The sequence below is a fragment of the Mus musculus genome, chromosome X, assembly GCF_000001635.26.
Source record: "Mus musculus strain C57BL/6J chromosome X, GRCm38.p6 C57BL/6J".
Classification (NCBI taxonomy): domain Eukaryota; kingdom Metazoa; phylum Chordata; class Mammalia; order Rodentia; family Muridae; genus Mus; species Mus musculus.
The window spans coordinates 59305652-59332128 of NC_000086.7; the positions used below are offsets into that span (position 1 = coordinate 59305652).

At 37.6% G+C, this 26477-nt stretch overlaps 1 protein-coding gene and 1 long non-coding RNA gene across 7 annotated transcripts in view; both read right to left on the minus strand.

The window, feature by feature from the left end:
* The window catches only part of Fgf13 (fibroblast growth factor 13), a 523434-nt gene that overhangs the window by 243513 nt on the left and 253444 nt on the right, over positions 1–26477 (minus strand). The gene's annotated exons all lie outside the window — the stretch shown is intronic.
* Positions 1284–24488, minus strand: Gm39518. The gene is made up of 2 exons (XR_878118.2): positions 9799–24488; positions 1284–8338 (listed from the first exon to the last, which is right to left on the minus strand). It is a non-coding gene; the product is annotated as a predicted gene, 39518 (long non-coding RNA).

A 26477-nucleotide genomic window follows, 5' to 3' on the forward strand; every position in this document is an offset into this window, starting at 1 on the left:
CCACAAAATTAAACAAAACCAAACAAAGCAAAGCAGGAAACTTTCTGTGAAACTGAGCATACAGGACCAACTTATACAGCACTTAAGATGAAACAGCCACCACTACTGTTCCTACACTCATACAACTGCCTTGGCATGTCTATCCTCTGATGGATAGCCTAAGATAAATGATACTACCTCTAGGAAATAACAAGAACATTTTGAGAGTTCTGGAGACTAGATCACAGAGCAATAATAACTCAATAAATTCTCTGGGCTACAGCAGTACCACCAGAGCGTTCATTCATGTTTGCTGTTAGTAAAAACAATGAATGAGTCTCTATCTCCAGGGCTTTTACATGGAGCCTCTACTCCTGTGTGACTCTTTATAAGCAAGGAAAAAAAAGTAATAATCCTTTGTACTTCCTTCCATGACTCCACACCCTGACTTTTTTTCTCAAATCTGTACTTGATGCCTTGCCCTTGAAATGGCCCCAATATGTCCATGCTTATACTCTTGCACTAAGAAGATATTTGAAATTTGGTTCTGTACATAGATTTGACATTTCTCTTGGGACTCTTTTACTATAAAACATATTTTATATATCTTTATTAGAGTGAAATTAACAACTAGAACTGAACATATACAGGGAATGGTTTGATAATTTATCAGCCACCAAACACAGACACTATTGCATATGCCAGCAAGATTTTGCTGAAAGGACCCTGATATAGTTGTTTCTTATGAGGCTAGGCCAGTGCCTGGCAAATACAGAAGTGGATGCTCACAGTCATCTATTGGATGGATCACAGGACCCCCCAATGGAGGAGCTAGAGAAAGTACCCAAGGAGCTGAAGGGGTCTGCAAACCTATAGGTGGAACAACAATATGAACTAACCAGTACCCCGAGAGCTCATGTCTCTAGCTGCATATGTAGAAGATGGCCTAGTCAGCCATCATTGGGAAGAGAGGCCCCTAGTTCTTCCAAACTTTATATGCCCCAGTACAGGGGAACACAATGGCCAAGAAGTGGGAGTGGGTGGGTAGGGGAGCAGGGCAGGGGGAGGGTATAGGGAATTTTCAGGATAGCATTTGAAATGTAAATAAAGAAAATATCTAATTAAAAATATAAAAAAGATATTGTGTAGTGATACCTATAACCAAATTCACACATCAGTGATTTTTTAGTAGTTAACACTTATGTATGGGCATTGAGAACACTTCATATAATGAGAAATCAATGTATAAAACATATAGGGAACTCACATAACTCAAGCCAAAAAAAAATCTCAATAAACAAATATTTTTTTCAAAACTAATGGTCAACAGGTATACCAAAAAGTTGGCAAATGTCAGTGAACTGCTTAGATTTTGTCAACTTGACATAGATTAGGATCACCTAAGAAGTGGGTAGTTCAACTGACCATAAGACAAACCTGTAAGGCATGTATGTAGGATATTTTCTTAAGTAGGAGAGCCTAACCCACGTGGATGGTGCCATTCTTTAGGCAGGTGGGCCTGGGATAAATTTTTAAAGTAGCCAATCAAGTCAGGAAGAGCAAGCTTGTAAGCATCATCACTCCATGGTCTTTACATCAGTCCATCACTTGGCTTTCCATGATAATTTAATAGAACTGGTAGGTAAAGTATAAACTGTCTCCTCCCCTAGGTTGTCAGTCTTTTTACCATAGTACAAAGCAAATTAAGACAATCTAGTTATCATTAAAGACAAGGAATTCAAAGGTACCTTGAGGTATCATTGCATACTTGTCATGGCTATTATAAAAATAAAAGAAGGTGGTGCTGGCACAGATGTGGAGAAAAGGGAAATCTTTATTGTCCATAATTTGTAGAAATGTTAACTCATACAGCAATTATAGAATACAGTGTGGAGATCCATCACAAAATAAAATAAGAACTATCATACAAGCTAATAATCCCATTATACGTATATATCCAAAGGAAATGAAATCACTACATTGAGATATCCATACTCCTATGTTTACTGTAGTGTGATTTGCAACACTGGATCAACCCTATATTATCAAACTACATTTTTATTAATAAATAAATAAATAAATAAATAAATAAATAAATAAGCCATGGTGCATAGAAATTCTAGAATATGATTCAGCCGTTAAAAACAAGGAAATCTTATTCGTGAAGACCACGTGGATGAACTTGGAGTATATTCTGCTATGCAAACTAAGTGAGCTACAGGAAGATAAATACTACATGATTTCACTTATATATAGAATCAAAAATCATCAAACATAGAAGTAGGGAAAAAGAACAGTGTTCCCAGAGGTAAACTAAGAGAGATGACGATATCAGTTATAAAGGTACAGATGGAACAGAGGATGGTGTTCTTCTCTACAATGTTGTAGTTATGGTAAATAAGATATTTTATATTTAAAATAACTATGAGAATAAATTTCAAATTTTTTACCACAAAAATAATGAGAATATGAAATGAGAGCTGTATTAATCAGCTTACTATTAATCATTACACAGTGATACATATATCAAAACACCATCTTAGAACACATAAATATATAATTATTATGTCAGTAAAAGATATACCAGTGATAAATATTATAGTAGGAGAATTAAATATCAATGTCTTAACATACATCAATGACTTCTAAATCACTTATATTTATGCTTGTGCAGCATGTACCAAGTATTCTCTATTTCCAGCCTTTCACTTTGTTAGCCAGCCTGCATATGGTGTCTAAATTCCTCTTCCTAAACTACTGCTTTCACCAAAGAAGTTTTCTCCTTAAACTTTAAATGGCATCCCACTTTTAAATGAGATATATCCAAATTCTGTAGCTTCACATTCATCAGGTTGAATTTGGGCAAAACCAGAGACTTTGGACTTAGACACATAAGTAGATTGACCTGGCTACTCTTCAGCTGCTGGAATGTAACTAGGATGTTCAAATTTGCTAAGCCTTTGCTCTTCTACAGCTGGTACTTTTACATTTTATTTAGTCTGCCTGGCATGCCTTCTCAGATCTTCCTCTGATATCACTTTCTGGATGATGCTCCATGTAGCTTTCCCTGCTAGGACACCCGTACTATAGCAGCATCTATGGAACTGTTTAAAACTAAGCTGATAATGCGGTTGAGAGTGAGTGTTTAGATCCATGAGCCAATGCAGAGTTCCACAAGGAGGTTTCAGTCTGGCTCAGTTGACTAATGTACATAGATCTCAAGGCTAAGACATGCCATACTCAAGTGATCAATAACTACAGTGAACAACTTGAGAATAAGCCCTATAGTCACACAATATTGGGCACAGTTATTGGAAATCTTCAGAGGAAAGTCAGTAGTGAAACAGCAGAGCAACAGGCAGTTACAACAGATGGTGTACAACTGTTACATCTTTGTCTTCTGTTTTAGCATCATTTATAATATCTTGGGGTTGGGAGACTTTGAGAGGCCATTTGATACTGAACACATCTGTTCATTAGGCAGGTTTGGGCACAAAGAGTTCCCTGTCCAGATATACCAACTACTAGTGATAAGTAGGTCTCACACCATGTCATAAGATCAGCCATGACAATTTGTCAGGTAAATGCATTTCAGCATTAGGGCACTAGTCTAGATACAGAATTATAGGGATTTTCTCTCTGTGACAAATGAACCCAAAGTCCATGTCTTTTTTTCCTTAGATGAGGACTTATCCAAATGCATGACAGATTAGGGTACCCCAGTCAGGATTTCAGGGGCACTGTGGACAAATTACACTATGTGAACAAAATTCAGATATAGCACCCACTGCCTCTGAAATCAATCACCAGGATACCAGCAAGTTTCTCAAATTCAACAAGAGGCATATTTGTCCTTTTGTTTAAATACCCTCCTTCCAATAGTGATAAGTTCACACAGTGACATCCTCTAGTAGAGATGAAATAAGCAAAGGAAAGCATGGGAGAATCTGTGCTGCACACACCTACTAGGTAACTGCCTAAACACTGTACATTGTTTGAGGGCAAGTACCACCTATATGACTCACTTTTTTGTCATCAGCAACTAGCACAAGGTCAAAACTAAGAGAACACTGGTAAACATCTACTAGGGAGCAACCCAGGAACATTGCTCTGTAGGTGTAAATGGTTTACTTCTCAGACACTAAAGAACTGTGGCAGGTCCAGCACCCCACCCACTTTATGTCTCAGTTATTTGAGGGAGAAGCACAGGAACTATATTACTTCTACTTAATGCATCTAAAACCCTGTTGAATGGGCCTTTTCTTACCGTGCTGAAGCATCCATAGCTACTCTTATTAGATATGAATCCAAAGGTGCTAAGAGATGGTTAACTACTTCAGGTCTTCTGAAGAAGGGGAGATTTGTAAGAAGAAAAGAATGGAAATCATTTCTCTTAACATCTTTATAAGATATCAGAGCAATTTCATAGATGGAAAGGAGAGAGCCTGCATCCTGTGTTTGGTATTCCACTAGCAGTGTGAGGAAGAAAAGCTGCTGAGTGTTTATAGTCACCTCTTCTCACTTATTCTCTCAGGCTTCTCACAAGGGCTCAGAGGAGATAGTCACATTAAAACTGTTGTAGCCAGTCCTCTCCTTGAGGAAACTTTATTTTAGCTTGTATTTTTCTGCTGGTGGGACTAGCATCTCCTCTGCTCCAATTCCACCTGTCAGGTTGGCAGATGTGAAACATTGTTTCAGGTTCTTTTATCTTTATTTCGTGTATTCAATACTAAGTTGAGTGTTTCTGCATCTTGAATATTAGAAGGGTGTAGAAGAGGTGAAGTAAAGGTACAGGCTTATGGGGTTAGGCTGGGTGTTATCAGAATGTCAAGAAAATGAGCATTTACTAACTATAGACTAGAGTTGATATATGTGAGTAGGAGAAACATGAGGACATAGAATCCTATGTTTAAATACATTTTTCAATGTCACGATTTTTAGGCAGATTACAATGCCACTGATCATTACATCAGAGCACCCTCCCCAGGCTCGCCCCTACATTCATGTCCCACAGAGCATCCTTCCAAGTCTGGGAAAGGTCTTCTTCTTATCTCTTTCTTTAGTACAAACAAAACAAAACAAAACAAAACAAAACAAAACAAAACAAAAAAACAGTGACATTACTAAGATTCTCTCAGTTGTGGGGAAGAAACTGTCAAGGGTGGCACATTAGGAAAACTTGGGGAGTTTTCATGAAAAACAAGCTGAATGCCCCAAAGTGACTTATACTCAGAAGGAAAAAAAAAAAACCCTGAATCTCAAGCCACAAAGCAGTGGGAAACAAATTTCTAAATTACAAACATAAATTAAGACAAAAATGATCTGGCCAACCAACACTTGGATATCACCAAAGAATCTTCCAAGTTAACTCAAAGTAATTTCTACATGCTTCTTGCAGAAAACTGCCTATAATTTGGAATTATGAACCAGGAAGGTACGAAAGATCCTTAAGTGACTTTCTGACTTGATTGTAATCTGTGAATGAATGTGTCAAATCCACATGTGGGTTAGCATGTTTTTTTTATATACCTTGCCTCTATGAATAAAGAATGATCTACATTTTAGAGAAAGAAAATGGGAAAAAGAAATAAGAATGCTAATTTAAATGTTAACTGACCACATGTTCTGTCAGGTCTGGGATGAGAGCTGGTTCTTTTAATTCACTGATAATAGATTGTGATTTAACACAATATTCCCTATATATCTCTCTTATGGGCAGGTCTTTCATTGGAATCTAAACCACATTTTAAATGCTACCAGAAGATCACACTACATACTAATTTTCAAATCTGCACTAACTCAAGTTTGTATACAGGAGTGTCTAATGTCTTAAGAACAAGTCCATATACAATATTTCCAATATGTGGCCTTTATCCCTTGGTTGTTTAAAATATAAAGTCACCTATAGGCTCACATATTTAATTAAATATTTGGTCTCTAGTTGGTGACATTGCTTGGGTAGATTTAGGAAGTGTAGACTTGCTCGAGGAACGATGTCACTTGGGGGCAAGCTTCGATGTTTTCAAGACTGTGCCACTCCCTGTTTACTTTGTTTCCTGCTTGTGGTTTAAAATGTGAGCACACAGTACTTCCTGTTACCATATCTGCTACTTGCTTCCATGACTCCTTGCCATGATGGACTCTTATATTTCTGGGACTGTAAAACCAAATAAGCTCTTTTTTGATTCCCTACATGTTGCCTTGTCATAGTGTTTTATCACATCAATAGAAAAGTAACTACAATTCTTGATCCTTGTTTCTGCACTTGTGTCCCTCCTGTTCATCTCCCCACCTCAGAGAACAGAACACCTAGGAATGCAGCTGATTGTTTTCTTCTCTCCATATGCTGAACTTCAGATACTCCATCTGCAGCTTCTGTTTGTTCTGCTTTCAATTTTGGTCCTAAATCCTACTACTCTGAATACACATGCAATTTTACCTGTCCAAGTTACTACAATTCTTCTGCTGGACTCCGCCAGTAGGTTTCCAGTTTGACTTTCCACTTGTATTTTTTTTCTTTCCATTCTTTTCTACTCAACATGAGTATCCACTCACCAGATTATCCCTTTAAAACTGAGGTATATTGACTAACATATGCCCCAATTGTGCATTTCCCTAGACTGCTTAGAAGAAACTCCAAATATCTTACCACAGCCTCCTCCAAGATACAAGCACATACAAAGTCTATCTTGGGCACTGTGGTGTTACACAGCATGCTTCCCATAAACAGTCAATAAATATGCAAAGAAAGGTATGCTAGACCAGCTTCTATTTTTTAAAGTGATGATTCTTCTCTCCCCCCTCTCTATTTTTAGTATTTAGTACTGGATATAAATGCATTGATTTAATTAAAATACAGAGAGCATTCTTGTATGCAGGGACCTTTGGGCTATCCTGTTACCAGAAATCCTACACAGAAGAGTGGAGATCTTACTGCGCTAAAAGCACAGCTGACATGCTTTTGGGATGCACTGGGATGGGGAGACCAGGCTCTTGTGACTTCCTTGAGCCAAAGGAAACACAGTTTTTCCCTTACATCTTCATGCCCTGGTCCCCCAAGAAGCCTCCTTTGACTCATGGCCCATCAGGAAGTCAATATTTTACATAAGCAGCATACAAACTCTGTGTTCCATACAGTCAGAAATCAGGTTTGCCACATTTCTTTACTTGACATAAGTTTCTTATGCAGAGGAATTGGTTCATCCATTCCTCCAATAGATATGAGACATTTAATATCAGGAAAAATAGCAAAGGATCTTTCTATCACAGAATAATGGTGGTATGACTGAATTCCATCCTCCAAGCAAATTTCCAGTTAGTTTGAAGATGTTAAGATTCCTGGAAATTGAATTATTAAAGGTTCCCGATTTCCTGAATCCATGCAGATTTGAAGAGTCAGTAAATTGGAAGCTTTTTGAGAATAAATAAACAGACTGCAGTACAGACAGGTAAACATATGGGAATTATAAAAGTAAGGTTTATAGACATGTACATACAAAGTAAAGTCTAACAGGATTTATTTTTTAAAGAGATTTTTAAAAATTGAATGGATGTATTAAACCCTTCAAAGATATAATGACAATATTTTTAAAAGATTTAAGGAAGATACAAATCTTGAGATCTAATAAACACACTAAGCTCCTGGAAAGATAAATCAAAGCAAATCCATGCCCAGACCCATTATAATGAAACTGTAGAAGTCTGACAAATAAAAGTATTTAAAGGAAATGAAGGAAAACAAGATTGTTTGTATGAATGCAGATTAAAGCTCAGGTTTCTTGTCTGAGATAAGTGAAGTAGCATCTTTTAAGTGATGATGGGGTTGTTAGAAACTGAGACAGCTTTGCCATGCTAACATGTTATTTAAAGAGCAGAAGGAAAATCACAACTACTGTAGTCAAAGTAGAACTGAAAGAGGCAGCAGTCTTGGAAGCTTTAACAAAGGTATACACTTAGTTTGAATAGAAGGCAACTAAATTCAAGGAGTAGGGTACATGAGAGTGGCAAGTGAAGAAGGGGGCAATTTACTGTACTACTTTACTGGAGACAAAGGACTAGTTAGTATACAGTATGTGACAATGACATAGAAGTGGACCCTGAGAGATAGGGATTCTATAAGTGTTAATTGGGAAGTAAGAGTTAATACATTCAATGTTCCTCCAAATTCATAGGGAGAAACTAGAGAAATTGGGTACTTTTAGACTTGTGAAGCAACATTTTAAGGAAAACCAGCAAAAACACATTAAATGGGAGTTTTGTACTTGGTTGTGTGTGTTCTATGAGGAAGGATAAAATCTTCTTTCCAGCCTCCCAGGATTCTGAGTTGCAGAGTTGATGATGATGGCAATTATCTGTTGCCCTGCTCAAGGAAGACACATAATAGATGTGGTTATTTGGATAGTCATACCACAACTGGATAAACATGGCACTCATTTTGTGTGATAAACAGAGTCCTTTTGAGACAGGATTTCACACTTGTCTTAAGTTCCCAAGTGCTAGGAATATAACACTGAGCCAACATTCCTGGCTCATAAAGTTTCTTTTGAAACATTTTTTGAAATTATATTTATTGAATTTTGTGTGTGTGTGCATGTGTATGCATGCATGTGTGCGTGCGTGCGTGCGTGCGTGCGTGCGTGTGTGTGTATGTAGGCACTACATGAGAAAGAAGAGAAAAATAATATTGGTTGAAACCTTCCATAAGAAGTATCTGTTTAGAAATACTTACATAACAAAATTATGCTTTATCAGTAAAGGAATCTTAGATATATTTATTAATATACTCTATGTTGAAAGAAAAATAAAACTTCATACTTCTAAATACCAAATAACACATCTAATACCTAGTAATCTAAATACCAAAAATAATATGATCAAACTATTTCTAAGGCACTGTAAGTGACCCATTGTCACATTCACCTAAAGAGTCTTATGTTCTGAGACATACTTAATTAAATAACAAAAAATAATCAACTGACAAGAATGTTATGAGTTTTATATAAGAAAGGGAAGTACCTAATGATTAATTTGAATTCAGGCAGAAGTGGGGTTAATTTTTCATTATCCACTATATTATAAAACGTTTAAAGAAGATCAATTTCTTAGAAGCCTGAACTCACCATTATTTCTAGCCATAGTGAAAGGAGTAACAAGGTGGGGAAATTAGGTTTTTTTGTTTTTTTGGGTTTTTTTAGCAGTTTAACATTTGAAAGCAGCTTGACAAAACAAAAACATTGATTAGCACATGCTGTCACCTATCCAGGGACAAGCTTAATGACTGTTCCTTGCACACTATTTCTAGGACAATAAAAACAATTCTCTAAATTCCCACTACAGACTACATGAGCAATCACATTTTAAGGTTGATATACTTCTGGAAAATGCTACTGTAGAAAAAGAAGACAGAGATTTGACAAGTCTATAAAAATTTAAAACAGGAAAACAAGTAGGGATCAATAAAAATATACCCTATCAACCACCAAGCCATCAATCCGGGCCAGGGAAGTGATTGCTCCTCCTGTCGTGATAGCACAGCTGTTTAACTGGGTGCCACTCAGCACCCTGCACTATCCAAAATGTTGCTTAGAGGCTTTTATTGTATCTCAATGTCTTTGCAGCTCAGGGTGAAAATGAGACAGATTTTTTTCCTTCATAGTTAAAATACTTTTGTTTTAGTTTGGGTTTATCTCTTTGTTTCTTAACAAAAGGAAGCCTGTCAAGGCAGGTCCAGGTTGTCATGCTCATTGCTTCTTTCAAATAAGAATCTAGCCCACTCCAACCAAGTAGATAAAATGAAAATGATTGTTCACATATACATACCCAGAAGAAACTGGAAGATTTCCAAAGGCTCTTCATAATTTCCAAGAAGATGTGATTTAACATTTGGGTCTCAGGTGTTAGGAGTTCTGAATGACATAAGTTGAAAGTACACTGGTATTTCTTGCAGGGACAGAAAGTAATGAATGTAAGTGAAATTATTTATAACATCTCTTAACTCTTTGTTTAGGACCTACAATAAGTCAGGCCCTTTACTAGACAAAAAGCCGAAGTATTTGCATTCTATCTTTCTTGATCAGGAATTCATAATCAATCATGGTCATATATCGTATAATTTTGAGCATAGGGCATATTGAAAATCTGATCTATTAGTGGTCTGCACTCTTAGTTGCACTTGGACTGACATTCTGATTCTCGAGATCTATGGTCGGGCCTGGGCATTGGTCATTTATTCAAGCCCTCTCAAGTGGCTTCTTTTGTTTTTGTGGTGCTAGAAGCTCTGGGCCTCACTAGCCTTGATATGTATCAACTGTGCCTTTTACATGCTATCATTTTACCACTGAGTAGACTGCTAGCCCCTTTCTTTAGACAAGATCTTGTTAAGTAGCCCAAGCTGTCCCAAAACTTCAAATGCCTCTGATTCTGGTTTGTAAATGCTAAAATTAAAGCCCATGCCACTAAAGCCAGCTTAAGTAATTTTAATATGTAAACATTGTCAAAGCTCTCAAAGTGGTTTGTGAAAGAGACATGTCAATGAATCACTTGGGCTTCTTTTCTTATTTGATTTATAACTGACAGAATATGTTTAGTGGTAAGACTCAGCAAACTGATAAAGTATATTTGGAGAAATATTTAGTAAATAAAAATATGTACTTTTGTCAAACGAGAGACACTAAAATAAGATCTTATATGCCGTTGGTGATTTACTCATTAGATATGCATCACTTCAAATTATTGAAGAGAACTTTGAGATCTCGGTGAATTTATAAACGAATAAGTATACATTTGCGCCATCTAAACAGAAACAAAGAATAATGGCTCAGGGAAATTGGTAGGAGTTTGAACACAGAGAAAGAACATATGTTCACATAGGTTATGTAGAATAGAATTATTTTACAGTCTGGGATTCGTGGAGAAATGAGAAGTTGAAAAGAATAGAAGGTGCTGGAGTCAGTCAGTTCTTTGAAGAAAGGCAGTGAGCTCCTGAGCCTGTCATAGATGCCCAGTATCTTAATCAAAGGGCCTCTGATTCTGGCTTCTAAATGCTAAAATTAAAGCCCATGCCACTAAAGCCAGCTACTTTAAAAGGAATACAAGTTTTTTGGTTAATTATAACATAAACAAACAATGGACATTTTGATTGATTTATTTATTTTGAGACAAGTTTTCTTTGTATAGTTCTTGCTGTCCTGGAACTTGCTTTGTTGACCAGGCTGGCCTCAAACTCAAAAGATCCACCTGCTTCTGCCTCCCAAGTGCTGGGCTTAATGGTGTATGCCATCACTGCCTAGCCACAATGGACACTTTGGTTTTTATAAACATAAAACAATGATATGGTTGCTCTGAAAATGAATTATATTGGGTGCTAGCACCAGGATAAAAATGATACTCTATATACTCTCCCAGAGCCAACATCCTAATAGAACTTGGAACTCCCAGGAAGAAATCAATGCTTGAAGGTACACAGAACTTTAGGCTACATATAAACTACATAGAATGTGTACTGTCTCTGAGGAGTCCAGTAGACAACTCGGAGTTTGTGTGGTTTTGTGTTCTGATGTATTTGCATCTCTCTCTCTCTCTCTCTCTCTCTCTCTCTCTCTCTCCCTCTCCCTCTCTCTCTCTTTGGGGGAGGAGAATTACACACAAACTGAACTGTCAAGAATGAAAATAACCCAAACAGTGAGCAAGAAGCTCATTTAGGTCTTACCACTAATAAAAATAGGTCCGTATTATAATTCCTCACAATAGCCTGTAATCCTCCTTCCTACACCTGGAAAGAAAGGAGTTGCCATTCCTCATCTGATATAGCCTCAGTATGAACATGGAACTGAAGGAATATAGAAAACTATTTCTAGCACAGAACAATGAGGTATGGTTTTCTTTGCTATGCTGAGTTTACAATAACAAGCACATGTACGATGCAGTTAAAACAATAGTAAAAGAACATTCATCTCCTGTGATCATTGAAATGAGATCGTTTCACAGAGATGTGTAGGAAACATAGAAGGGAATTTAAAACAGAACTTAATTCAAAGCATTGTCAACTGACTCCTTTGGGCTGGTAGGTCTAGAATCACTGCTTTCTGAATTAGAATCAAACACTGGCTCTATCATCATTTCTAAGTTGTGACCCCACAACAACAGAATCAAATCACTAAACACCAAGTCCAATTTCACTTCATTACAAAATTAAAGGGATAAAAGACAGCATATGGCATACAGACTTGCTGAATATTAAAGGGTGAATTACAACACTCAACAAACGTTAACTGCTGATACTGCTCCCATTTTAGGGGTATGCTCATTGCCATCATTATATTAGATCTTTTAGTTCACACATTCATTCATCAATTTGAACCATATTTTCTGAGCACCTGACATGCAATGGGCACCACTCTAGAACGTGGCCACAGAGCAGTGAATGGAGCAAGCAACGCATATTCTTGACTTTCATGTTCAAATAAGAATGACAATAGAAAGAATTAGTAAACAATTAAGAGATTATCATATGTTCATGGAAGAACAACAATGCTATGTAAAGGGAAAGGGGGTTATAAAAGCTTGTTTATTTATAAAATAAAATACCTGGGAATGAATATTATCAATAGTGATTCAACACACACACACACACACACACACACACACACACACACAAACACACACACAAGAGAAACAAAAATTAAAAAAACAAAAACTTGAAACTACTACTTCAGAGGCTCAGGCAGGAAAGGAGTAGCCCAGAAGATTCACTACTCAAAACAATTCAGGAGAGACCAAGTAGCAGGGAGCAACAATGTTCCCAGCCACCAAAAGAGCCTCACTAGCCCAGGTATGTATCAACTGAGGGTGACAGATGACCCAGGAATAGGAAAGCCAGAAGTGCAATGGAATGAAGCCAGACAGGTGGCCATCACCAACACCATCAATCATCAAAGGCAGTGAAAAGAGACAGCCTCTTTGCATAGGTTAAGCTTTGTCTCATTCTATCAGGGGCAGGGGGAGGGAACTCCTAAAGGCAGGGGCCAAATAATCTTGGCTCATAGGAGAGGCACAAACCCTTTCAGCATCATCAATACAAGGACATTGTGCCAGTAAAAAGTTATGCTGAAAGACATGATAAAGCAGAATTCACTAAAGATGATTTTTGAGCTGAGACCTGAAGTTTCAATATTTCTGGCTCTCAAGCCACCTGTTTTACCCCTAGTTCAAACACCTAGGCAATTTTTATACCATGATCCCATAACCCTCAATTCTAAGGCAAAGATTGCATGTCTCCTTTTCCTGGTGTTCATGTGCTGGTTGTCCAGGAATGTGCAATTACGATGACAGCATTGCACCAAAGTAGGCAAAAAAAAAAATCACATTTTTAGACTATCTAAAAAATCTTGAATGTTAAACGTTAGCAGATTGTTATTCTACCTGCCCATCCCCAAAGAATAAACCTGACTTTTTCCCCACTCTTTCTCTTCTAAAAATAGGCACCTGCCTGGCTGTGGTGCTCTGTAACCAAGGGGCTGCTCAGCTCTCCATTTCATTTACTTAGCATTCAAGTTGGATAGGACAGTAGAGTTAATTTCTGCTTCCCCAAGGAATACTGTCCAGTCAGTGAAGCACAGGATAAGCCTTGGGAAACAACTTAGCCTATTTTACCTAAAGGAATGGGGGATAACAGAGTTTTCTGACCTCTCCCCACTTCCCAGTAGAGCCCCATTAAGATGGCCTCTGATAGAAAGACATTTTGACCTACCTTGGGCACCTCTTTGCAAGCACCCCCCTCCTTCCTCACTAATAAACAAAGCAGATATAAACTGTTAGTAAGACTGTGGGCTGGAAAGGGAACAGGGAGCTAGAGATGCCTGCTGCAGCTGGAGTTGAAGCAATTCAGCCTTGATAGAGAGAACAGAAGCTGATTCAAAATACCTAGTGTCTAGGCTCTGCACTTCTGACATCAACAGAACTCTGAGTGGAAGAAGCAGCTTGTATGGCCCTTGCATTTGCAGCCCTATTCCTGTGCTTCGATGAGCATGAACCTAGAGGCTATATTTGGATAGAGGGCATACCACTGAGCATGATTCTAGAGGGTAAGGATAGGGTTGTGTTTGGTTCTCTGATTTAGGTCATCCCCGAACTGTTTCGTGTGTGTGTTCATTATTAAACAGTTCTTATTAGTGAGTTGTGTATCTTTTGAGCACGTTGGAATCGCTCCTTTGTAAAATGTAAAACCTGAACATTTATTAAATGTCAAAATCTGATGAGAAAGTCATCAGAGACTTGGATTTAATAAATTTGCTTTGGTAGGCAAAATAAAATGCACATAGAGGCCAAAGAAATAACTCCTTTTGCCAAAATGGCAATAGAGATATGTCTGTGGTGTGGAAGTGTGTGTGTTCTTAATTGTCACATTTACAAACAGATAGACAGACAGACAGACAGATAGACAAATATATATGCCATCCAGTAAGTATGTCAAATGAGAACACTGTTTTTGCATAAGAGATCTTTTTTGTAGTCTCATTTTTAGTATTCAATATTGATATCACCTAGAAGACAGGAAAAGTTCCTTCCATGGATCTTGAAGCTTTACTTTCTGTAAAAGGAGAAGCAAGGCCTGACTAACAAACCTTCAATCCTATAGCTCTATGCTGTGAAATAACTACTCATACCTGGCATTATTGCTACTTCAAGTCACCATGACCAGAGTCACTGTGTGCTGCAGGAACTAATCCTTTCTTCAGAGTTCTGACTTCTCCAACTAAAACCACATAGGCATTATTCTACTTTGCTGGTGAGTCACTTTGGCCTGCTGCTGGATTCTGAAGTGCTATTGCTTCTGAAGTGTAGGATTAGTAACAAACTATTCAGAAAATCTCCCTTTTGTGGAAGCAATTGCTTTATTTTAAATTCTGCAATGGAGTGTTCCTTGGAATCATATGTAACATGGTACATCAGTTTTCTCATTTAATCATTGCAATTACAGTATGAATCAGGACTAAGTATTATTATCCGTTATTATCTCCATCTTATACAGGATGAAACTTAGTCTTGGAGAAATACATAGCAGGAACTAAATTTGAACCTGTATCTTCTAAGCCATGCTGCATGCTATTCCAGGAATCTCAGTGCAGAAAAAAATGAATAGCTAGGTTTGCTTGCATTTCTGAGTTTCTAATTGTCTTAAAATGGCTTTTCTGCAAATTAAAGATGCAATAGCCTTGAATAAGAAGAATTTTTTTTGTCCTGTTTCCCTGGTCCCTGGAGCCTAGAGATAACAATTAGTACTGCCAAAGCTCCTACCACAGCTCTCACACAGAGCAAGAGGCTTGTGAGTAGGTGTAGAAGAGATGGAAACAGACCCAGATTGAAGCAAGTGGTAATTATGTTAGGGTCTGTGCCTCTCCTATTTGAGAACTGTTCTAAATGCAGAGAAGGGGGGCTATGACTGCTGAAGTAAGACAATGCCCTGGCCTTGGCACTGAGTGACATACCAATGGAGACTTCATCACTTCACTTTATTGATGCAGTACCAGCCCATCCAAAAGTCAGAGTAAAACACAGGTTCTGATTATCACAGACATCTAATAGAAAAACACTGCTTCAGAACTTTATGCCAATACCACAGTCCAGTGAATGTTAGGACTTATGCCTATCAGACTAGCAAGGTAGAATAATAGCAAGTTATTCCTGTAGTGGTATAACACTGCTAGCAATGAGGTGTTAGATATATCCTATATGTACTTTGAATTCCATGTTCTTCCTCAATAAAATGATAAAATACAGCTCTCAAACCATGTTCCTGAAGATTATATTGGGATATCTTATTTAAGTGGAACAAAATATTATGAATATACTACTAGGTATTTGGTATCCACATATGTTAATTAGCATACACATAGACAACTAATGTAGCCCAGGAAGACTGGGTTTTAAAAATTGAGTTATTACATACAAAGCTCTTACACTATTAACTTCTTGACTTATCATGGAATCTAGAAGATGTTTAAGATGCCCTATAGACAGCTCAGGGTAGACTATGGTTGCCAAGTTTCTCAAAGGAGTTATTCTAAACTAGCAGCTCATTCATTCAGAGTGTATAAAGACAAGATCAAGCTACAAACCACACATCTTCCTGCATTTGCCTAAGGGTATCATCTGTTGGGAATGTTCTTTGGAATTTAAGAGTCAAAGTCAAGGTCAGAATGGCCCTAAGCAACTTACTGCCCAGGGCTCTCATTCATGATGAGATTTAAAAAAAAATTACCAGCAGCACCCTGCAAGACTGGCAAGTTTTGCTGCATAAAAATAAAAGAGTACATTTAAGAAGATAAGAAGGAAACTAAACTCTCAGAATATGGAATAAGGCCCTTATTACAAATTAAAATGAAATAAATCAAAGGTTGTGAGATGACTCTGTCAGAAGAGGACTTGCTATAAAAGTGCAAGGACCTGAGCTTGAATCCCCAGACCCTGTATACAAAGTCAGGCATTGCTGTACATGGAGAGAGGCAGCAGACTACACAAGCTTGCTGAAGACTGGACTAGCCAAAGCCAACAGATTCCAGTTCAGTAAGCGTCTCTCTGGGGACAATAAAGTGTCCCCAGATATAAGACAATAAAGACAATCAATGAAGATACCTGTTGTCTTGACTGCTCTCTACATGCATGTGCACAGAAACGTGTACCCGCACACTCTTGTGCATGTACTACACAAATAACACATATTACACAAAATGAATGAATGAATGAATGAATGAATGAGTAAATGAAACACATATGTATCATACGTAGGTGCATTAGTGCATACACAGTGGCAATCGAGGGGCTGATTACAGAAGGTTGTGGATTCTCAGCAAACCTGAATCTAGGCTATAATTAAGATCCAAAAAAAAACCCTAAAGGAAATGGAAGCATCAGCTTAAAAAGAGCCCCCAAATGACTGTCCATTCTATAGAAGAAGCCACTGTAAGTCCTGAATTCATCTTCCTTTATTCTAGAAAGAAATGAGATTTCTTAATCTCAGTTAAAGTTATGCAAAGAGATGGAACTGAAGGCATCACAGCATGTTGTAATATATTAGAAAAATATACCTTGGTTTTATGGACATTGAAATGAATGTCTACACTCGTTTCAAATATCACCAAACTATACACATTGTGAGGCCTTCTATGTATACTGTATAGCATGTATGCCTTGTGTTTGTCAATTTTCATTTCATCTACCATGATTTTTTGCTTTTAGACTTTCTTCCAACATGTGGGGACATCTTATATTCTAGGTCTCCAGAGCATATATTTTATATTGCACTACAAGAAACTATCCATTGACCTGTATTCCTTCTCCTGTACCCATTACTATAAACATACAAATCCAAGAACTGCATTTTCCTAGTATCCATTCTTTCTGAGACACTTAGAATAATGGTTGCTCCAGGAATTACTTGGGAATGACTGGATATCTTAATGGATATGTAAATGTCCAACTCAGCCAGACATAACATGTTCCTCCAACTTCCAATGGGATGAGTGGAAGAAAGACTGATGACATCCTAGATTCTTAGGCAAACAGCTTCTGACTTTTGGAGACTAGTATTCTCATATATCCCCAGAGAAGGAGCATTTTGTTCATGCTGACATAAAAAAATACTAGCCTAGACAAATTATGACTACATACCTATAATTCTTTTTAAGCCATTCTATTTATGATGACAGAGATTGATTAATGCAAGGTAGATGAATGGAGTGTTTTATCTTGTTAATCTGTCTTCTTCATCTTCTGCTGGGGATACATAATTTATCGATGTCATAACGTTTCCATGGCAATTTACGTTTTGAACTTTTCACAATCATTTTCCTTTTGCCATGCTAAACAAGAGTGGTGGGATCCACATGGGAGACAGAAATGGAATGAACCATGGAGATGTTAAAGGTCACTCTTCAAATGAGAGACCAATCTGACTTTAGAGAGTTGGGCTCTGAAGATGTATTCATCATAAAGCCAGCTAACCATTCCAAAGAAAAAAATGTATGTGAATTAAAGTATGAAGCCCCTAGAAACACACAAACACTTAATGTACTTTAAGCTATTCCATTGGGCGAGCATGTTTAGTGTCACAGGTCCGTGTAACAAGAGAGATGTCAGAGTTAAAGTCTCTAGGTTCTGTTGAGCTTTCCACTAAAGTCCCCATGGAGTTTGTGTATATCATTCTTCAACTTCATCCAGAACAAACAAACACAGAAACAAAAAAGAGCTCTGAGCATGAATCTGGAAGAGGACAGTCTGAGTCTCACTCTGGCTGCATCCAGTGCTTGTCCTTGACATTTCCTCAAAGCCAGCTTTTTGTTCTTGTGCTGTTCTTGTACAAAGAGAAAACAAGTCCCTAACAAAACCAGCTCATTCAAAGCCGCAGCAGTAAACAGAAACTACCTTTTCATTACATCTCAGAGACATTTGCAACCAGACAGCGTCATTTCCCTTTTAGGAACAGGACCTTTTTATGATTTTGTTCTCTTGCACCTGAGCAGAAAAAGGCTTCTACTATTTACACACCCCAATTATAGTAGGGATACTGTTAGATCTGTGAAAATCTGAAGAATTAAATTGTCTAGAATTACAACAAACAAGGCAAAAAGAAGGAAAAACAAAGTTACACATGGAAAAGGGAATATTTAAAATTCACTACTAATAAGGATATTATTTGAACAATTTTGCCATCCCTTAATGATTGAAAGAAATCAGCAGCCTGTTCTTGGTCTAGTGCAAAGATAAGAATCCAGGAAGAAATAACGTAATGGAAATGATATGTCTTCCCCACAGAATTTTAGCCAGATCAACCGTGAACATGGGCCTTGACTGCTATCCTCCTGTTTGTTTTATTTGTACAGAGCTTCAGTCAGGTGAGCAAAAGCATCATTAATGAGAGCCGGGCCACCACTGAGATCATTTCTCTTCTCCCAAGTCTTAAAAATAAAGAAATTACAAAGAGCCATGGAAATTTTCTCTATGTCTTTGACAAATTCTATTCACTAATTAGAAATCAATCAGTTCTCTTAGAGAATCTGCCTCCTGAGAGAGCTCTCCACCCTCACCTCCTACTGAGCCCTTGAACACCAATCAGCCAAGTGCTAAGAGCTAGAAAAATGGACACCAGACCAGATGGCTCTCTCCACTCTGCTTCAGAGTTGCCATATTTTTTCACACAAGTACTCATCCATGCCTTTCAGCTCCATTCTATTTTATGAATTTTCTAATCACAGTCATTTTATAGCTACCTGCCTGCCACACAACACTAAGCCAAGTTCCTGGATCTTCATTTCTTAAAGATGAACACTTCCCTTTTCAGAGAGACTCTAACTCTGTTTCCTGAGACAGCAAAACTAACTAGGGCATCCTGGATTCAAGATACCCTAATGGCTGTGAGTTTCTTTACCAAAAAGGGGCAGGGGAACACAATGACATCACTCAAAGGCACAGATGATTTCTAAAGGTTTCTAAAAGTCAAGATCTTACTAGTGGTTCTGACCTCCTCTTGGACTATCACTTTCCACTTATAAACATAAACAAGAAAACATTATATTTGTATTTCTTTTATATGACATAAGAAATAAATTGTTCACTGAGTCGTATTGGATTCCTTTTGGGAAAGAATGTAGAAGGGTTCGACAAGGAAAGTCTTAGTTAATCTCACAAAATTTGATGGGTGATTTCTGGTTTTATTTCGGGTCAAAGATGAAATGTTTTACAATTTGCATCCCTCAATAATCACTATTACTTCTGGGACAAAGGCATATCTTTACTGTAAGCACTTATAATTTCTGCCTGCAGGATTAAATCTGTCACCTAAAATCAAGTGTAGCCTAGGCAGAAGGCTAGACCCAATCATTGCCAAGGAGTTGATATTCCTAGGTGAGGATCTTAACTAAGAACTGGTAGGAATTAATGAATAACCAACAACTCCAGTTTTCCAAATCTAAGGTGTACTCCTCACTAGAGTCCCCATGATGTTTTAGTGCTAGTTATCTACAGCTGAAACCTGCTCATTAGTTACTGTGCATTGAGTGAGATTCCATTCTTTCCTGCATCATTTCCCTACGTCATTAATGGCTGTCTTAGTTACTTTTCTATCTGTGAAGAAACACCATGACCAGGGAAATTTATAAAAGAATGCATTTAATTGAGGGTTTGCTTACAATTTCAATGGGGTAAATCCACAATCATCATAATGAGAATGGCAGCAGGCAGGGAGGCATGGGGTTAGGGCAGTAACTGAGAGCTTACATCTTATCTACAAGTTGGAGAACAGAATGCTCCTGCTGAAATCATCTCCCAAATTACCAGATTACCAAAACTCCCAAACAAGACAAAATAATTCCCCAAATTCTCAGAATCTCTCAAACTACCATCTGCACTCAAATCTTCGCTCAAAGTCAACTTCAAGAAGAAACCAAATCAAAATCTCATCACTCATTGCTCCTCCCCTTCATCATTATCAGATACACTATATACAGAAGAAATTAGTTATGTTCAGATCAGCTGTTTTCCATTCTCGAAATATTTCCTTGAAAAGTTCATATATTATTTTCTTAGGCACAGACCTCAGCCATATTCTCCACATTATATTATTAGGAATATGAAACTGTGGTGCTAATTTCATTTCCATGTAACTTAATATTGTCTATCATTTTGTTCAGGACTAAAAGGAGGAATAAAAGGGTGCTATTTATTCATCCATTAAAGTCTCATTAACAGCTTCTGTTTATTGATTGTCATTCATTGTTAGAAGTAATCATGAGTGAAGAATCCCAAATACTCAAGACTAAAAACTGATTATATATTTCTGTCTATTATGTTTAAGAATGTCCATACATATATTTTAAAGGGGCACTTCTTGTCATATAAGCATTAGAAAAGTGGTTAAGCCTTTAAGCACTCCCATTATAAGATTTTTCAGATGAACTAGAAATGACATAGAGTTCTTGCTAAAAATATCTGCTATGCAAGATACACAAAAGTAATGGTGGATAATTTAATTTTCCTGGGGTCTCCAAGTTCTTCTTGGCCTAAATACCTTCATTGATCACATCACGTCATATTGTACCGTTTCATAGGAATACATATATAACTACATTCTTGTCCTAGATCATAAGAAGCAGCTCTGTAGTATTTGTGCACTTTCTCTCAGCTGGTCCTGATGATTAAGAACAAAGATGTCCAAGTAGTTTTAGAAGGCCTGCTGATTATAGGGCAACATCTGTTCCACAGTCCCCAGTGAGTCAATCATAAGGGTAGCAGAAGATGACTGGAAAATCTCACTATCCATATCTGGAATAACAAATCCATAACATATGGGTCACTCTGAGATTTCTTTTTTTATTAGATATTTTCTTCATTTACATTTCAAATGCTATCCCAAAAGTCCCCTATACCCTCCCCCTGCCCTGTTCCCCTACCCACTCACTCCCGATTCCTGGCCCTGGCATTCCCCTGTACTGGGGCATATAATCTTTGTAAGACCAAGGGCCTCTCCTCTGATTGATGGCCTACTAGGCCATCCTCTGCTACCTATGTAACTAGAGACTTAAGCTCTGGGGGTTACTGGTTAGTTCATATTTTTGTTCCTCCTATAGGGTTGCAGACTCCTTTAGCTCCTTGGGTATTTTCTCTAGCTCTTTCATTGGGGGCCCTGTGTTCCATCCAATAGATGACTGTAAGCATCCACTTCTGTATTTGCCAGGCACTGGCATAGCCTCACAAGAGACAGCTGAGACAGAAGGAAGGACCATCCAGAGACTGTTCCACCTGGGAGAATCCATCCCATAAACAACCACCAAACCCAGACACTATTGCATATGCCAGCAAGATTTTGTTGACAGGACTCTGATATAGCAGTCTCTTGTGAGGCTATGCCAGTGCCTGGCACATACAGAAGTAGATGCTCACTCTGAGATTTCTAAGTACATATTAGAAAAATAAAAAGTCCCCACAATGGTTCAGAACACAGACTACTGTTGTGTACAAATTGACTGGAGCTGGCAAGTGAAATGAACCCATTTGAAAGACAATCTGCTGAATTTAGATCACAGAAGAAAAGGTGGGAAAATTCTCAGAGTTGTCTGGATCATGATGTAAAGGAAGGGTCCGCATTCTAATAGACTACCATCAAAAGTGCATAGTAAAATGTGGGGTAACATCTATCATTTAGTGAATCATATTTATAAATTTCTTGTTCTGATATTGACAAATATATCATTAAGAGAAACATAAAGATGAAAAAGGTAGAAAAATCAATTTTCCAATAAATTGAATGCTTTTAAAAATACTGCATTAATTTATTTTAAAGACAGGACCATTAATTTATACAAAGTTAAAAGAATATGCCCAAGTTCACATAGGAACCAAGAATTGAGCACAGATAAGGTGCCCTAACTCCTATACCAAAAATTTCTTCTAATATATGAAATTATTTTTAAACTACCAAAACAAAACAAGAAGTAAACCCAGGGAGGATGCTATATAAAAAGCATAAGATAAAAAGCAAGAAAGGATAATCCACGACACCAATATATTAAAAAGTTAACAGCATATAATGACTTTCCAATAATTCTGTTAATTGTACAAAAGCAATAGGAAAAAAGGGAACAAAATCATCTTGAAAACTAAATAGGCTGAGACATATGTGTACAAAGGTCTGTCTTGACACAACCTGTCATTGTTATAGGCTAAATATTCATGTCCCTAAAATTCAAAATCAATTATGTTGAAGCATCATCCCCCTCCCCCAAAGTGATGAGTCAATTAAGATTGGACAATTTCAAGGGAGTTAGGATGCTGTGATAGGATGAGAGGTAGTGTATTCTCATGAGGAGAGAGGAAAGATATGTAGTTCTCTCTAGTTTGGGAAAGAGGAGAAGTCAGAAAATACTCATCTGTGATAAGGAAAGAAGTCATCACTATTTCTTGAATATGTTGGCATTCAAATAGGCTGTTAGCCTCCAAAACTATGACCCATAAAAGTGTGTTCATAGATCAAACCATCTCATATATGGTATTTTGGTTTACCATCACAAACCAACTAAACACTCAGACTTTACTTTGAGAACATGAAATCTCAGCCAATAGAATTTATTTCTTATTTATAATAGCTCCTTGCTCTTCTATACCTATAATCCTTAGGTTTTGTCTTCTTATTGTGTCCTGGATTTTCTGATTATTTTGTGTTAGAAACTTTGTGCTTTTTGCATTTTCTTTGACTGTTGTGTCAATATTTTCTATGGTGTCTTCTGCAACTGAGATTCTCTCTTCTATCTCTTGTATTCTGTTGCTGATGTTTGCACCTATGACTCCTGATCTCTTTCCTAGATTTTCTATCTCCAGGGTTGTCTCCATTTGTTTTTTATCAATAATTTTTATTAATTATTTTATTTACATTTCAAATGATGTCCCCCTTCCTGGGTGTCCCTTCTATCAATCCCCCATCTCTTCCCTCCCTCCCATTTGCCTCTCAGAGGGTACTCCCCCACTACCCATGCACACCCACCTCACCCACTCCCACCTTACCCCCCAGCATCCCCTTTCTCTGGGACATCAAGTTTCCACAAGACCAAGTGCATACTCTCCCACTGAGGCCAGACAAGGCAGTCACTCCTTTGCTACATACATAGCAGGGACCACGGACCAACCCATGCATGCTCTTTAATTGGTGGCTTACTCCCTTGGAGCCCTCAGAGGTCCAGTTAGTTGATACTGTTGTTCTACCTATGGGGTTGCAACCCCCTTCATTCCTTCAGTCCTTCCTCTAACTCTTCCATTAGGGTCCCCAGGCTCAGTTCACTGGTTAGCTGTAAGTATCTGCCTCTGTCTTAGTCAGGTACTGGCAGAGATTCTCAGAGAACAGCAATGCCAGGCTCCTGTCAGCAAGGACATCTTGTCATCAGCAATAGTGTCAGGGTTTGGTGTCTGTACATGGGATGGATCACAATGTGGGGCAGTCTCTGGATGGTCTTTCCTTCAGGCTCTGCTCTACTTTTTGTCCCCGCATTTTCTTTAGATTAGAAAAATTCTTTGTTTTTGAGTCCATATATTTTTCATGTATTTTGTTTTCTATTATTAGCTTCTTCATTTTTAATTTATTTTTTACACTCCATATTCCATTCCTTGCCCCCAATTCACCCTTCGACTGCTCCACATCCCACACCTCCTTCCCACCCCACCCTGTTTCCACGTAGATGCCCCCACTCCCACCCCACCTGACCTCTAAACCCTCTGAGGCTTCCAGTCTCTTCAGAGTTAGGTGCATCATCTCTGAATAAACACAGACCCAGAAGTTCTCTACTATATATGTGTTGGGGGCCTCATATCAGCTGGTGTATGCTGGCTGTTTGGTATTCCAGTGTTTCAGCAATCTTGGGGATACATATCAATTGAAATGGCTGTTCTTCATTATTGTTCCTATTTCCATTTTTAGATTCTTGATGGTTTTGTTGAATTCCTTCACCTGTTTGGTTGTGTTTTCCCGTAATTCTATAAGGAATTTTTGTGTTTCCTCTTTAAGGGCATCTACCTGTTTACTTGTGCTCTCTTGTATTTCTTTAAGGAAGTTATTTATGTCTTTCTTAAAGTCCTCTATTACCATCTTGAGATATGATTTTAGATTAGAGTCTTGCTTTTCTGGTGGGTTGGGGTATCCAGGGCTTATTGTGGTGGGCTCACTGGGTTTTGATGATGCCAAGTAGCATTGGTTTTTGTTGCTTATGTTCTTGCCCTTGCCTCTCATCATCTGGTTATCTCTAGTGTTAGCTGGTCTTGCTGTCTCTGACTGTGGCTTGTCTCTCCTGCAAGCCTGTGTGTCAGTACTTCTGGGAGACCAGTTCTCTCCTGGAGGAATTTGGGTATAGAGAGCTGTTTACCTGTGTTCTCCTGTATTTTTTAAAGGGAGTTACTTATGTCCTTCTTAAAGTCCTCTATCATCATAATGAGATCCAAATCTTGATTTTCTGGTTTGATGGTGTATCTAAGACTTGCTGGGGTAACTGGGTTCTCATGATGGCAAGTAACCTTGGTTTCTGTTGCTTATGTTCTTACACTAAATGGTGGTTCACGTCTGAACAGCATTTCACAGTATAATGAAGATTATGAAATCATGTTACTTATTTTGTGATTTTCTGAAATGTGGTTTTTACTTTTCTTCCCAAAGTTGCTTTTATGTGAATGTATTTTGGTACAGGCAGTATGAGAATATGTATTTCATATTCCATGGGTCAGTATGACATAAGATTCAGCTTTCAGTTCTCTAATTAAAAATAGCCTTCTCACTCCATGATGGCAATCAATGCCGTAGAGCAACAGGAACTGACTAGAGAAAGGAGCCCTTCTGTCTCCCTCATTCAGCATGTGAAAATTTTTCCTGAGTTATGATGAGAGTATAAGTAATAAAGGTGATTGCTTCATCTGGAATCAAATGCTGTAGGTAACTTTATAAAGCATCATTCTGGATTGAACACCTCTCTCTCTCTCTCTCTCTCTCTCTCTCTCTCTCTCTCTCTCTCTCTCTCTCTCTCTCCCTCTGTGTGTGTGTGTGTGTGTGTGTGTGTGTGTGTGTGTGTGATAGCAGAAGGGAATCATAAGAGCAACATATTTGAGATCAAATGTTTAAAATATATTGGTACGTTTTCACTTATTTCCTCTCCGTATGTGCAAATTCTTTATATTATTTTCATGTGTTCATTGGATCTTGACAATCTATGAAGAAAAGCATGATTCTGTTAAATTTAAAATACACAAAAAGTAAAAACATACATAAAATGCACCATGAACAGATGATTTTTCTATGCAGAAATTTGTTTAACAAAAAGAATTAGCATTAATAATAAATAAATAACTCTAACAAATTATTTTTAATAATAGCCCAATATTCAGCATTTTAAAAATTGGTCAAATTACATGAGAAATCGTTTTCAGGATATTAGGTCCCTCTCAAGTACAATCTTAATAAAGAAAATTATCAAGGTAGAAGAGGAAGATAGTTTTAGTGGTATCTTCTCACATTAAAAGTACACTTGTTATACAACCCTAAGACTACTCTTGGAGAGTCACCACACAGAAATTACTTATTTTAAAAATTATAATTAATTCTAAATGTTATTCATTTAGAGAATACATAATTTGAATGGCCTCAAAGAAATAATTTGGAGGGGAATAATCAATAGCAAGCCGTTATATTTTATATAGCACTTGTATCAAATATTTGTAATATATTATTATTGAAATACAGAACACAAAAATTGCTAGGAATTATGAGAGAAAATAAAGGGGCAATTATAGCAGCAATGGAAAGTCTTGTGTATAATGGAATAAGGTTATTGTAGTGGAGCTTACGGGAGACAATATGTACTGTGTAAGTACAGAACCACATACATATTCACAGTTGAGTGGATGCAAACTGTGACGTTTTAATGATTGTGATGCTTTACTATAGGTATATAACCTGCTACCATTAGAAGAGCATG